Source organism: Amphiura filiformis, chromosome 2, assembly GCF_039555335.1.
Source record: "Amphiura filiformis chromosome 2, Afil_fr2py, whole genome shotgun sequence".
Lineage (NCBI taxonomy): Eukaryota > Metazoa > Echinodermata > Ophiuroidea > Amphilepidida > Amphiuridae > Amphiura > Amphiura filiformis.
The window spans coordinates 18,091,476-18,106,440 of NC_092629.1; the positions used below are offsets into that span (position 1 = coordinate 18,091,476).

Genomic DNA, 14,965 nt, shown 5'->3' on the forward strand with positions numbered 1-14,965 from the left:
TGTGCGGCGACCCAGAGGTTCTTTCGCAAACGGTTACTTGTGGCCATGCTGCCTGTGGTAAGTAATTATATTCTCGGTTCAAGAATAATACACAACTATGTTATTCTGTTTTGCCAGATGAACCGTAGCTCAATCCCCGGGGGGGCACTGGTCATTGACAGGGGGTATCATGCGTTTCAAAATGCACCCTAAACAAGTATGTGCAACGACTGAAAATACACCCCTAAACAAGTATAACAAGTGTAATTTCCTACCCTAAACAAGTATTGGCGTTTTTACCCCTTAGCAAGTAAAACATATATTTTCGACACCCTAAGCAAGTAATACTACTTGAAGCTCCATTTTATTTGTTTTCTTAATAGTAACTGATAATGGGTCTGATATCAGGGCAGAATAGGAGCTATTTTAAAATTCCAAAATAAACATTATTTAAAAGCTGATATATATATAGTACCGGAGAGCCTGGGAGGGGAATTAAATGAAAAGAAAAATTACAAACTGAAAGAAAAAACAACAATGAAGAAAAGAAAATAGAAAAAAGAAGTCAAGAAATGTTATATCATTTTTGTAGGCCCTATTAAAGTTTTTACAATTTATTCTCCATCATCTAAATATTATTATAGAGTCTACAAAACAAGTTTCAAAGTGAGACGAAAATCATAAAATAGTTGTCAGATTTTTGATTTTTTAAGGCCTATAGGCCTATATATTGCGAAAAGATGAAAAGTGCATAAATATTAATAATTTATTTTAAAAGCTTAAAATGAAAACAATTTGGCCTACTTCCGGAAGGAATTGGATGAATAATAGTGGTATTATTTCATAAGTTGAATAAAGTATTAGGATGAACATAAGTATATAAGTAAATATCGACTGAGATGCATGGTGCTCAATAAGTTCAGTCAAGATTCGCAGGATTCGTGTATGACTGCAGAATTTGATACCAATCCAAAAACGTATTTTAATTCTGCACCATATCCATCAATACCTTTTAATATTCATTTGATGTTTTCACAATTTATTATTCAAAAGTGTAAACTTTGTTTTTTTAAATAAAATCAAGATCACTTATTGCGGCAAAAATCTGGCAAACATCTGATGCTTTTGACGATAATAAATGCATGTTTTTATTTATTATTATTTTTTTTATTTAAGGTTTATTTATTTATTATTTTTTGGATATAAGGTCACAGATCAAATCAATCAATCCTCTTCCATAGATTTGTGGTTAAATAATTGTATACAACATGAAAATTAGCTTGAAAAATCTTTATTTTAAGATAGAAAATTCAAATAATAGCAAAAAACATTTTAAAATGAAATGAGAACTATTCTTAGGACTTTATAAAGGAGCATTGAAACTCTTCCATTAAAATCAGAGTGTTTACATGCATGTACATGTACTGCATGTGTACATCACCATTGAATGTTGTAGGGATGTAGCTTGTAGCATTGAATGGGTTAATGGAAAAATATTACCAGGGTCAGCTGGGGCAAAGTCGGCAATCGTATGGATTTAAAGAAGAGACTAAACAGAGAACCACACAGTTAAGTCTGGGGATAAACATGAAGGACATGAAACTTATGAAGGACTGGAGTCTGGACGGACCCTAAATACGTAAATCTGTTGTGAAAAAGATACCCTTTTTCTCTGATTTCCATGTTTTTGACACCCTATTCACGATACGTACGTACAGTGCGTGATCGCGAAAAAAGACCCGTTTTACGTGATTTTTTGGCCACGCATGATACCCCCTTGTCAATGACCAGTGCGCCCCCCGGAGCTCAATCCTAGAACTTTTTCTCAACCTAACTATACACCACTTGACATCACTGTTTATCAACAAAGGCGAGGGACTCGTCTATCGATATGCTCGAACTAGCCGCTGCACTATTCAATGGCTTTCCTGTACTAAATGAAATGTGGCGGGCGATTTAAAATGCACGTGCCCTTAGCAGACTACGATGCGTACGCACACTGCAGGGCAAAGAACAATTGAAATTGTCATAATGCGCGCGCATACTGCCGGGCAAAGACGTCAGATGCCAAGTGGTCTATAGAAATAAATGTGGTTTTTTTTTATTCCATCAAATTTTAGAATAAGGGTGAAATAATCTAAATTTATATATAACTTTTTCATAAAATAAAGACAAAAGAGAAAAAGTAGGCTATGAGTGATCATATCATTACTCGGTGACCTACGATAAAACGCCCAATAAAGACTTAGTCACCGGACCGCGCCGGCCAGTTAAAGTGCATGCCCTATCACACCACTCCATACCATACATAAATTCTCCCAGTCACATTTTCCAAATATGAAATTTAAAAAAGTAAAATTTTAATGTACTTCTTTTAAAGTTTGGCAGAGGCGGGGTTCGAACTCACGGCGCACCGCTTAGTACTCTATGAGCCTAGCGCCTTAGACCACTCGGCCACTTGTCTAGTTGTTATTCATTTGAAACTTATATAAAAATATAATCGCAACTTCAACAAATAGGCCTACCACGTGACAAGCAAAGGCAGAAAACGTATTATATTTTGGAATTTTATCTGCTTAAAACATTAATGTGTATTATAATAGAGCTACCATTATTTATATTGTTGAATTTTCAAGCGCATAGAGACAATTAATACGAGCGTCCAATGATACATACACAATACATAAAATCGATTTTGATCTACGGCCACGTCCTTGTATTACGAACTGCATCCGAAGTCCAAACTCCTTTTGTCAAAATTGATTAATCCTATTGTTGAAGAGGATAATAAGCTTATACTTATGTATAGCATTAGTAAAAAGCTTAAGTCTTTGTTTGCTTTGGCTAAATCCTGTTCAAGTGGTGGGTTAACCAACAATTAACAATGAGAGGACATTCCTGAACTCGTTCAGTCGGGGATGATTTGAAGTGACCGTCAATTATGATGACCATTTAATATTTAATACCAGCAATGTGGAAAAAAAGAAATATGTAGTGCCAAAATAATGTACCCTTTTACGGAATGAGCAAAGTTTAACAAGTTATAACTCCGCTTCTGCAGTACGAATGTCAGCGGCGAATGTCAGGTTATTATTTCCCAGTCTTGAAAAAAAATTGCAGGCAGAGGTGGAAATCGATCTCGGTACCTCCCGGTTAAAAAGCACTGTGCAAGACTACTAAGCCAACTAAATATCTGTTATGAGATGTGTGACATTAATCTTTGATATTGCTTAATGGAACAAATCGCGGAATTAAATCAGTAATAAAAGAAGTTGATTCTTATTTAGCGGTCAAATTGGATAAAAGGGGAAATATGTGTCCCTGCTCTAAAGAAAATATAGGTTAGAAAATTAACAAATAAATTTAAATTAGAAATTGAGATTTTATATTTATTTATTTCACGAGGCGGCATTATCACAGACGAACACTGTATACGCTAAAAACTCGACCCTCATCACTAGATGCTGTCATAGCTCAGTGGTAGAGCATCAGACTGGTTTTGTCAATATCGTTGGTTCGAATCCGCCTGCCAGCAATGGTTATTATGATTTTAATGCTACGCTACAATTTGTTCATTTTTTTCGTTTATTTATTTATTTATTTATTTATTTATTTATTTATTTATTTATTTATTTATTTATTTATTTATTTATTTATTTATTTATTTATTTTTTTTTTTTTTTTTTTTTTTTTTTAAATAATTTGATATATTTGAAAGGGGTATTTGAGCAAATTTTGACCCCCGTATAATCCTATGGGGTCATTTTGAACCCACCCCTCCCAAATTGCCAAACGCACAACACCTGTGAGTTTGCATCATACATATTGATCAGTACGTCCATCATGAGTGAACACCGGCTGGTCACTGCATTCAACATCCACAACATGATAATGTGTGCACATGCTACATTATATCAAGGACCTTGTATGGAGGGACTGGAAACGCATTCCATCCATTGTACCATGCGAGTTGCTGGTTTACAAATTATCCTCAGTTGAGCAAGCATGAATAATACGTTGATCAATAGACCCTGGTACGAATCCAAGCACAGTTACAACCAACGCACTGAATGGTCTATTGTTCTATTGTGTCCGATTTGAGCGCTGACATATTGGAAAATGTTGCCAATCAATATTAATGAAGTCGTGCGATCGACACCTACTGCTGTTCAATTGGGCGACTTTATTGTTAGGTGCTTTTACTCATACATTGGGCGTATCGAGCTGCATCGGTTGGTCCGCAATTATATTTAAACTGTGTTCACACATGCACTTATTACCGGTAATTTTTTTATCTTGGCTTAAGTCCGATCGAATTAAATATTTCCGCTAATCCCTTAGCGCGTCCACATTTGTCGGCAATAGCGCTATACGCTGTCGAAGTTACGTAATAATCGGATTAACTACCATAGCAATAGGTGAATCATGATGATTACTTGCACCTGTAAGATTAGTAACTTTGAAAAGACCAGTATTGTATTCAATCTATATGTGCAAAATTGTTTTCACCTATTGCTATGGTAATTAATCCGATAAATTGCGTAACTTCACCAGCGTATGTCCGACGTGTTATGTCCGATAAGCCTATTACCGGTCATAAATCCCTTTCACTGAAAATTCACTTTCAATAAACGCCCCTCTTTAGAAAAAAAAAAAATTACAGACAATGCGGTAGGTAGGCCTATGTCATGTAAGAAAAATGCAAATTCAAAAGTTCCAAAATTCAGACCAATTTTGTATTTATGTAGGTTCTATTATTATTATTATAATTGTTATTGTTATTGTTATTGTTATTATTATTATTATTTTAGTTTGACAAAGTAGTCCCATTTTACAGTAGACTTAGCTCTATATCGCATTTTATACATGTAGGCCCTACATGGTGGACATCTTTGAAAAAATGACAAAATAAAAAAATTACAATGCCTCCCATCATCATGCCATTTTTTCTTGGGGGGGGGGGGTCCCAAATTTACAAAACGTCGGCTTCAATAAAATTGCGACCTCCCCTATTTCGTCAGCAAAGATTTTATGACCCCCACCGTTTGCACTCCCCAACAGGCATCAGTCTTTTGGAATAAAATAAACACAGTGTCAGTAGTCATGTTGTGTAGTGACTCCCTACATTTTGGTCATCAAAAATATTTTATGACACCCCCCTATTTTTCTTTCCGTATATTTGGGACCCCCTAATCATCTTATAAAATCCAATTACATGCCTTTCTGTTATCATGCTTATGGCTTAATAAATGTCATCTCCATCTACTTCCAGGGCCATACTGCCACCCCCCCCCCCCACTGAGCCCTCTGGAGGGTTTACATTTGCTATCCCCCTAGAAACTCGTGTAGGTCATCCCAATAAGAATGGTCAATTGCTCCTGCGCCTGAACTTTTTACCCGATCATGGAGGGTGCGATGGAGAGTTTTCTGTGCCTTTTTTTTAGCATGTATCTGCTCCCCCGACCGTATGGGGAATTCCCCCTTGTCATGTAATAGCGTGGCTATCTCCTCCCAAAGCTTTTTTTTATCCCAGAAATACTTTCCGTGTCTCTCCAAATTTTGAGGATAGCCAATGTTCCCTTGTCATTCCAATTGACCCCTCTATTGCGTTTATTTATATTAATATTTGCAGCTGCACCCATGATGACATCACGCAGTAAATTACTCTGCTCAGTGGTGTAGATTTCTTTTTGACATGGGGGGGGGAGTTGGAAAAAAAAATTCAAGTATAGTCAATCCAGCACCTTTTGGCGACAGAATAAGTTTTTGGTTCAATTGTGCGCGAAGCGCGCGAAAAATTGTGCTATTTTGAAGCTAAACTGATGAAATAACGGTGTAAAAGTAGAATAAATGAGGCAAAAAATTGGCAAATATGAGGTTAATTTGGTCAGAAACCCATTATCAGGCGTCAACATGGGGGGGGTGATTGTATGGACCACCCCCCTGGCAAAATATTGGGGGGATTTATCCCCCCCCCCATCCCCCGGGATCTACGCCTATGACTTTGCTTAAAATTGTGCGCGAGTGATATACTCACAGTTATATCCGACAGCCCAATAGTGCTGCATGTCCACACGTAATTACTATTACCGGACGTAACGTTTCGATCGGTCTTAACAGCTGTTAACCCTGGTCATCTTCAGCCTTAAATTTTCGGATTTAAAGCACATTACGTCGGATATAGTAATTTTTTTATATCCGACGCTCATTCACACTGCCACTTATATCCGATACTATTACCGACGTAATTTAAGTCCGACTGTGTGAACAAATTGTCGGATTTAAAGCACATTACGTCGGATATAGTTATATCCGACGCTAATTCACACTGCCACTTATATCCGATACTATTACCGACGTAATTTAAGACCGGTAATAAGTGATTTAAGTCCGACTGTGTGAACACGACTTTAATATAGTATTATAGGCCTACGAGTATTATTTGCTTTGCTTTATTGATTGATTCAGAAATAGTATGGCTATATGCTTCTCGAGTTATTAGCAAATATATCACATTTGAGGTCCAGGGTAGACTCGCTTGCCAGTCCTATATACGCGGCACACCGACATCGCCTGGCTAATAATTATTTGGTGCAGCAGAGACACTAAAATGAATACACGGGATCGATACACGTGAATTGCTATGCACGATTTTGATATCAGACGAAAATTTTCGGATACCGGGTTAGAAAATGATGAATATCTCCCGTAAATGATTTCGTCTCAAGAAACAAGATCTGGTCTCATACACTTGAAAATACGTGTTGAACAGATATGATAGTCGTTAGTTTGCGCTTTGAGAAACGGCCGTGAGTCTTGAACTCAAAATCTGACCAAAATCGCTTATTTTATATTGCGTTGGTCCTGGACTACAGCGCACAGGCTATAATCTGCACTCACTATATACTCCAGTGTAGGCAGTATGACCATTGACCGCAATGTTGTATACAAGCTTACTCACACAGCGAGAAATCAATTACCCCGGCTATTGTCAGTAGTCTTAGTCAGGTCACTTGGCTAATTATATGCGTCTCATAAGGTCGGAATAAAATGACCTTTCGTGGCTGTGGATTCAGCCCAACGCTCTGCAGGGTCTATTGTTCTATTGTTTCCGATTAGAGCGCTGACATATTGGAAAATGTTGCCAATCAATATTCATGAGAGTGTACATTCAACGTCCAGTTTTAGAAATTGGGTGACTTGTGTTTGGTAGGTGTGAAATACATCTGACTGGGCGTTTTAATTACGTAAAGAATAAAGGCATTGACATCATCGAATGGCTGCCCAGTGCTGTTATGTGTTTAGTTATTATATAGGCCTAATAATTATTATTAAATGTATTCATCATTCCTTTCTTTTCCCTTCTCTGTACTTATTCTTTTCTAGGCCTACACTTTGTCACTCCCTCCCTCTCATTGTCCCCTCTCACCCTCCCTCTCTCATTCCCATAATTTTCCTTATATTTCTATTTATCTACTTGTCTTTATTATATATTTTCATTTCACCCTTCCTCCAGCCCTCTCTCAATCTCCATATCCCCTCCTCCCTCTTCCTCCCTCCTCCCCTCCCAAGACTTGTCACAGGGGTAAATCTGCCCCTTCCCAACCCCCCTCCCCTCATTGGGTGCGCCACTATTTCTATACCAATCTCCTTCTTAAAATAAAATTAAATGGAAATTTCTTAAAAACAACCTTTATAGGCCTATACTTATACTTACATGTATACGTATAGCGATTACCATTATAGTGTAATATAAATATATGGACTGGACATGGCAGCCTTCATACATTCTAATGTGTAATCGATCAGGAAGAGCATTCAATTTATTTAAATGAAACGCCTAACGTCAGGTGGGTGGTAAAGATGATTGCATCGACAGCTAAAGCCTCCTTTATAGAGTTCAGACCCGCACAAGCACACATTTGGGATACGTGAGTACAATGGTACCACTTTACACATGACTGCCCTTACACATGACTGTAGTGTGGTCACTTATTGATACTCGCCTGTCATGTAGAGCGTTAATATGATGCCGGATCAGTGACCAATTTAATGGCGGAACCCCTTTATTCGAAACAATGGTACCACTTTAATGAATAGCCTGTCGCAACTTCTAATCGACATCAAACGATCAAAAGATTATATAATCTATTGCGACTCTATTTCTATTTAAAAGCTCTTTGATTCAGCCTACCATGGCGATTTCTACCATGGAGATATAGGGGCGATGACACTGTGCGCGGTGCTTATGTAAATTATTATCGTAGGCCTATATATGATAAAACACGATGTGGACCGCGGCTAATGTCCTTAAAAATACTACAGTAGGAGAGATATCATAATTACTTCAAATCTTTATATGTAGGCCTATTGTCAAACATTGTGTAGATTCTTATATCCACCATACAGAGCGCACACTTTGCCCACATATATGTGTTCCAGTATCTGTGCTTTGCATATGCTGCTGAACTATCCGTAGCGAATTGGTAGAGCAAAGCGTGTTCACTGAGTATAATCAAATGAGCGCACAAACCAATTTGGGCGCTGCAATATGTTTGTATTGTAGGCGAACCCCTGTTTTGTGTGCATGCGACAACTCAATCACACCCTTGGGTTAGATTACAACAAAGGGTACCTCTCGCTTGTGTAGACGCTTTCACGTGACTTTCGTTTCATCACTTATTGACAGCATGGAAGAAAGAGATAAGAAGGAACCACAACGAACGCATTCACTTTGTCCACTCCCTTTGCCGACATTTAATTGACATTGTTATTCATGAGGATTTACTTTGATCAATACCCCGCGTTAAATAGGTGATTGGTATTGTACTCCATGTATTTGCATGTCTTCTGGAGCGTGTCTGAAGGATGATTTGAACTAATGACCTTCCGTGCAAGCACTCTATAGGATTTTCTCTGGTGACGTGATCATCGGTCATTGATGGCCTACATCTTTTCTTCCATTTCGCCCAATTTTCCCGAACTTTGATGACTTTTTTCTCAGAGTTGGCAGTCTTTGGCACTGAAACGAGTTAGCTAGTTACGATTATACACATATAAACTATTGAATTAAACAGGTTTCATGTACCGGACTCAACCGGAACATTGTGCATTATTTAAGAACATTTTGCATCTATTTTTCATCGAAAAATCACCAAAATCTTACCTTATTTGCTAAAGATGAAACTCAGCAAAAAAACGGCCGATTTTGATGACCTTTTCGATGTGTTAAAGGACATTTTCTACACAACACGATCAAGAAAACAGTTTGACTGTAGATCCCAAAACAAAGCTACTGTACATGTTCAGAGCATCAGTGAAATTCCATAATCTTTCTTCTAGGTAGCGTTTGTTTGTTCTTGGATGGGTTTGTTATAGTTTTTTTCCAGTAATGATTTCGCCAAGCATCGATCGCGGTAAATGGATCATACATGAAAGTAAGTACCATGGATAGCTTTTCTTTTCATGCGTCAATAGATAAGCGGATTAAAACTTGGCCGATCGAAGTCGTTGTGGTTCCTTCTCATCTCTTTCTTTGTTGACAGTTATTTGTTGACAGTAGCCTGCCTATTATAGCGTTAATACGCTGTCAGGTCAGTTACCGATTTAATTGTGCAAACAAAAGGTACCTCTCGATGAATAGCGTTTCGAAGACTCAAATAGTCACAAAGGAACAATAGGCGTTACGTAATCTATTTCCTCTCCTTTCTATATTAGCTCCATGGTTACAACACTGCGCTTGGCTTGTCTTGTACATTGCGAAATGAGCCTACATGTTTGCTAGTATAATGACACTCTAGAAATGCCAACATAAATCTTCAAAGAACATCATCTTAAGAATTATTTCAGTATCGAAATCAGTAGGAATACCAAGCGTACGGTGTACCCATTCCAGACAAAAAATAATTGTGTTTGTTCTAGCATTCTGTATCTCCACAAAATTATCACATTTTGTCTCCAAAATCCTATGCAAATGATTCTCGATGCTACACAGAAATTATTTTCGACAAAGGATAGACATTTTACACAATTTGTCATAACTTAAAAAGATATTGGAATACTTTGATGTGTTTTTGATATTTTGTAGAGCAACATGAGTTAATAATAAAATTCAAACATCGCGCCCTCTGCGCAACTCGCATACAATCGAAGGTCGTGAAAGATAATCTGATAACAATAGCTTGACAATAGCTATCAATAATGCCGTTTCCAGTCCCTTTATACACGGTCCCTGATATACACCTGTAGGCCTATGTTGTTGTTGGTGTATAAGTAATGGGCCTTGCAATTGAAATACAGGGTGAGTAAAAAAAAAGTGCAATAGAGCAAAGAATCGATATTTATGTAAGAACCACGTTTAACTTTCCAATTATTGGAAGTTTCTATAAATGCCACACTCAATAGTCACCTGTTGTGAAAAAATGAAGTCAATCACATCTACCGTTTAATTTTTATGAGTCCGTTTGCTAGGATACCCTATTTCATTATTTGTCCAAGAGGTACCATGTATTTTGAATGAGAGCACACAATGCACGATACACAGTGACATCGCCCCGATATCTTCATGGTAGAAATCGCCATGGTAGGTTGAATCCACAGCCACCCATGGCCATTTTATTCGGACCTTATGAGATGCATAATTAGCGAAGTGACCTGACTAAGGCTACTGACAATAGCCGGGGTAATTGATTTCTCGCTGTGTGAGTAAGCTTGTATACGACATTGCGGTCAATGGTTATACTGCCTCCACTGAGTAGTGAGTGCAGCTATAGCCTGCTGCGCGCTGTAGTCCATACAGGACCAACGCAATATAACATTAGAGTTTTGGTCAGATTTTGAGTTCAAAGCGCACGGCCAATTTTCAAAGCGCACGCTAACGACTATCATATTTGTTCAACACGTATTTTCAAGTGTATGAGACCACATCTGGTTTCTTGAGAAAAAATCATTTGCGGGAGATATTCATCATTTTCTAACCCAGTATCCGAAGATTTTCGTCTGATATCAAAATCGTGCATAGCAATTCACGTGTATCGATCCCGTGTATTCATTTTAGTGTCTCTGCTGCACCAAATAATTATTACCCAGGCGATGTCGGTGTGCGATAAGGGTACCAGCTCTGAAACTGACTTTAACTTAAATAAGGTTGGTTTTTGCGTGATTTTAATTTCTTTTTTCTTTTCAAACAAACTTTCTAACATTACTTTAAGTCCTTCATACCTCACTCGACTCCAACTCAATCCCAATATGTCCAACTTACTGAATATTTTATAATTCACCCCACTTCAATTTGCGCGCATTTCATTTCGACATTTGAAAAAAATCCGCCTACAAATGTGTATGTTTTTGATAGAGAATAAACATCTTTAAGGGGGTACTACACCCCTGTGGTAAATTCAGTGACTCAAGACAAGCGGTTCAGTAAATATGATAGGAAATGAGGTACATCCTAGCAGTACCTCATTTTCTATCATAAGTATCGAACCGCTTCTCTTGGGTCACTGAAATTTCAGTGTAGTAATTGGTTTCCTTGCCCCTTTAATATACATAACTTTTGTTACCAGCGTGTTATTACTTTTTGAGAAAAATGCAAAAATAGTCACACATTTATTGAGGGGTGTAGTACCCCCTTAAAGTAAAGGTAAAATGAAAATAACAACAAATAATGTTTCTTTTCCTTAAACAATAATATTAACAAGGATAATATTAATTTGGGTGCTCCATTTTATTTCAATGCCAATGAGGTTAATAAATTCAAATGTTACATATTTCTTGGACAAACATTAAAATTGGGTATCGCTATAAAATGTGTCATAGAAACAAAACGGTAAATGCTAATTCCTTGGTTTTTTCACACAAGGTCACTAATGGATATATAATTTATAAAATGTTTAAAACCTAAAAGGTTCAAATCGGTTCTTAAATAAAGATAGGTTCTTTTCTCTAATTGCACTTTTTTTTGACTCACCCTGTACCTCAAGCTTTTAATCCGATATGCTGATTATCTATTTGTTTTCATGAATTGGAAGTCATTCTTTGATGTATTACTGAGCTCAATCATTTCCAAATTACTGGAGCGTGAGGTCAGCATAGTATTTTATTAACAGAAGGTATTCTCCAAATTCATTTCCTAAGGCTGAGTTCACATAGAAGTATACGGTATATTTTATTAAACTATATAAATACGTAGAATTGTTTAGATCAGGCTGAGTTCATATATGCTATACTATGTGAACTCAGCCTGATCAAAGCGTATTTCGTATAGCGAATAGCGAGTATGTCAGTTTACCCATTTTCTTCGTCTTATCAAATGCTTGTAACTTTACTTCTTGAGGTCACATTGCATTCAATGAGGTGTCATAATGTGCAGAATGAGATGGTGCATCTATTAAAAAAATTAATTTACCCACATATGGTTTAGGTTTTTAAAATTAGGACGGTATACGCTGCACTAAAATTGAACACGCACGATTCCCACTATACTATACTATACGCAGGTATACGGCCTTTTCGAATAGCTCTTATGTGACCCACTATGAAATTACCTTGCTCGATTTAAGCTATACGCGTGCACCTACAAAACGTGCATCGTATACCCGAATAGTATACTTCTATGCGATCGTAGCCTTATGTGACCCGGTACTATGAAATTGCCTTGCTCGAGTTAAGCTATACGCGTGCAGGCTGTAAAACGTGCACCGTATACCCGAATAGTATACTTCTATGTGAACGCAGCCTAATGTATGTGGGAATGATACAATATGACATGAGGCCGTGTGTCCTTGAACTCGCCAAAATGAGCGTTACATGACCCCGGGGTCAATATTATGAATATTTACACCAACCGGGTTTCTAATTAGATTATCTCGACAATCATCAACCCTAAACTAGCAAAAGTATACATTTTTTGAAAGCTGAAGGCATAAGCAATTCAAATATATACATTTCAACTCATTATACAGGGTGACCTGCAAGTTATACAGGGTGGAATAAAAAAGATTTTGATAAAAATGGGTCACTCAATGCATTTTTTGCTTATTACCAACTGACAGTAATAAACTGGAAGTAAACAACATTCATTTGGTTAGAGGATATGGAGAGCCAACTGACTTTGGAAGAAACCAAAATCACAGCTGTTTGGTAATCTCGGAATATAGGGTGTCCCAAAGTATGTTAGATTTTTTTCCAATTCAACATATTTTGAACCTAAACATTTTCCCCCTAACCCATACAGAAAAAATATGTCCATATTATTTTAGATTCCTCGTCAAATTTCCATTCAGAAAATCTATACTTTGACTATGATGGGATAAGTAATTAAAATTTTACAGTAACTTGTAGATTTTGACGACATCTGCATTACTTACTACAGTGTTTAATATGACAACGGGTAGTTTTGTATGGAAAAGTTTGTATTTTCTAGACTAAACCAATCATAAATTATTAAAAATTAGTAGAATTGTTTAGCTGTAAGGCCATGAGTGTTCTAGATGCTAAATAGAGTCCAAATCCAATTTACAGCCTTTACAGAAGCAGATTACGCACTAAAAATACCAATCCCATAGAGTTTGTGTGTACCGTACCACATCCCCCACCACCACATCCCCCACCACCGCCACCCTGCCCATTCTGAATTCTATGAAGCACAGTGTCAGTATTAAAAATGTTCAAGTATTTCTTTTTACAGGGTTGAAAGTGCATTTTATTTAGCAATAAAATGAGACCACAAGCAAGACAATACCTTCTTGTTTGACAGAGATATCATCATTTGTTTTGAGTCGACTTTGGCAAAATGTAACGTCGCCACCTTACATCAGTTCTAAAATAGACTAGGCGGTTACCATATTTGGCGGTTCTCGGGAGGGCGCGATTACCAGGCTGATGGTGACATGCCCATATGACAGTTTTACTAATTTGACCTCAAATGACCCTGGCGACCCCAAAATGACCTTCCAAAAATTTGGTTCTAAATGTTGACTGTGCCCACCAAGTTTCATGCCCATACCACAGTTTTTAGTAATTTGACCTCAGAGGACCCCTGGGTGACCTTGGATGACCCCAAAACGACCAACTTATAACTCTAAATGTTGACTGTAGCCACCAAGTTTCATGCCCATATATGAGTTTTTACTAATTTGACCTCAGATGACCCGTGGTGACCTTGGATGACCCCAAAATGACCTTCTGGGAGGGGACCCCGGGGTCAGATGACTTAACGAACATAAACATCTTCTTGCCAGGACAGAACTACACCCACCCACCGAGTTTGATCCCCGTACGACCTAGTTTCATGCCCATATGACAGTTTTTAGTCATTTGACCTCAAATGACCCCTTAGAGGGGGCCCCGGGTCGGATGACTTAACGAACAAACTTCTTCTTGCCAGGACAGAACTACACCCACCCACCGAGTTTGAGCCCCGTACGACCTACGACGGCCTCACATTAGCATTCACAGACAAAACCTAAATCTACAGAATACATCCATTACTCGTCGATACTCGAAAGAGCTCAAAATAAATAACTTTCCATAGTTAGCCATAGTTAGCCATGGGGATCTATTCTGTAGAACTGACCGGTGACTAAGTCCGCTTTATTGGGATGTCTATCGACCATCGACGAGTAATGGCGAGCTTGTCTGCACATAAATGTCCTGATTATACGTGTTTTGATTGTGATTCGATTGTGAATGTTGACTTATTGTAACAGGTTGTCACATGATTTTGCGTTACATAAATGTATAGTTCTTTTCCTTTCCACACATGTGTAGACTGTTACTGTCTGTCCAATTAACTTAGACACCCAGTTACTTATTTGAAAAATATCTTCCAAAGAAAGTCATGAAAGAAAAGTGTTAACATTTGCTGAGACCTAACGGGATTTTAGTGTTTCCAAAGCATTGAGTGAGAGTTTACCTGAAATTCTCTTGGAATTGAAGGTTTTTCTCAACACTTTAAAAATAATCCGGTGGAAGTTGGGTACCATTA

At 37.6% G+C, this 14,965-nt stretch overlaps 1 protein-coding gene across 1 annotated transcript in view; it reads left to right on the plus strand.

The window, feature by feature from the left end:
- Window positions 1–35: 35 nt before the first annotated feature.
- Window positions 36–14,965, plus strand: part of LOC140145953 (receptor-type tyrosine-protein phosphatase F-like) — a 166,776-nt gene continuing 151,846 nt past the window's right edge. The window contains exon 1 of the mRNA XM_072167690.1: window positions 36–57. The gene's annotated coding sequence lies outside the window, so the exon portion shown is untranslated. The remainder of the gene's footprint in view (window positions 58–14,965) is intronic.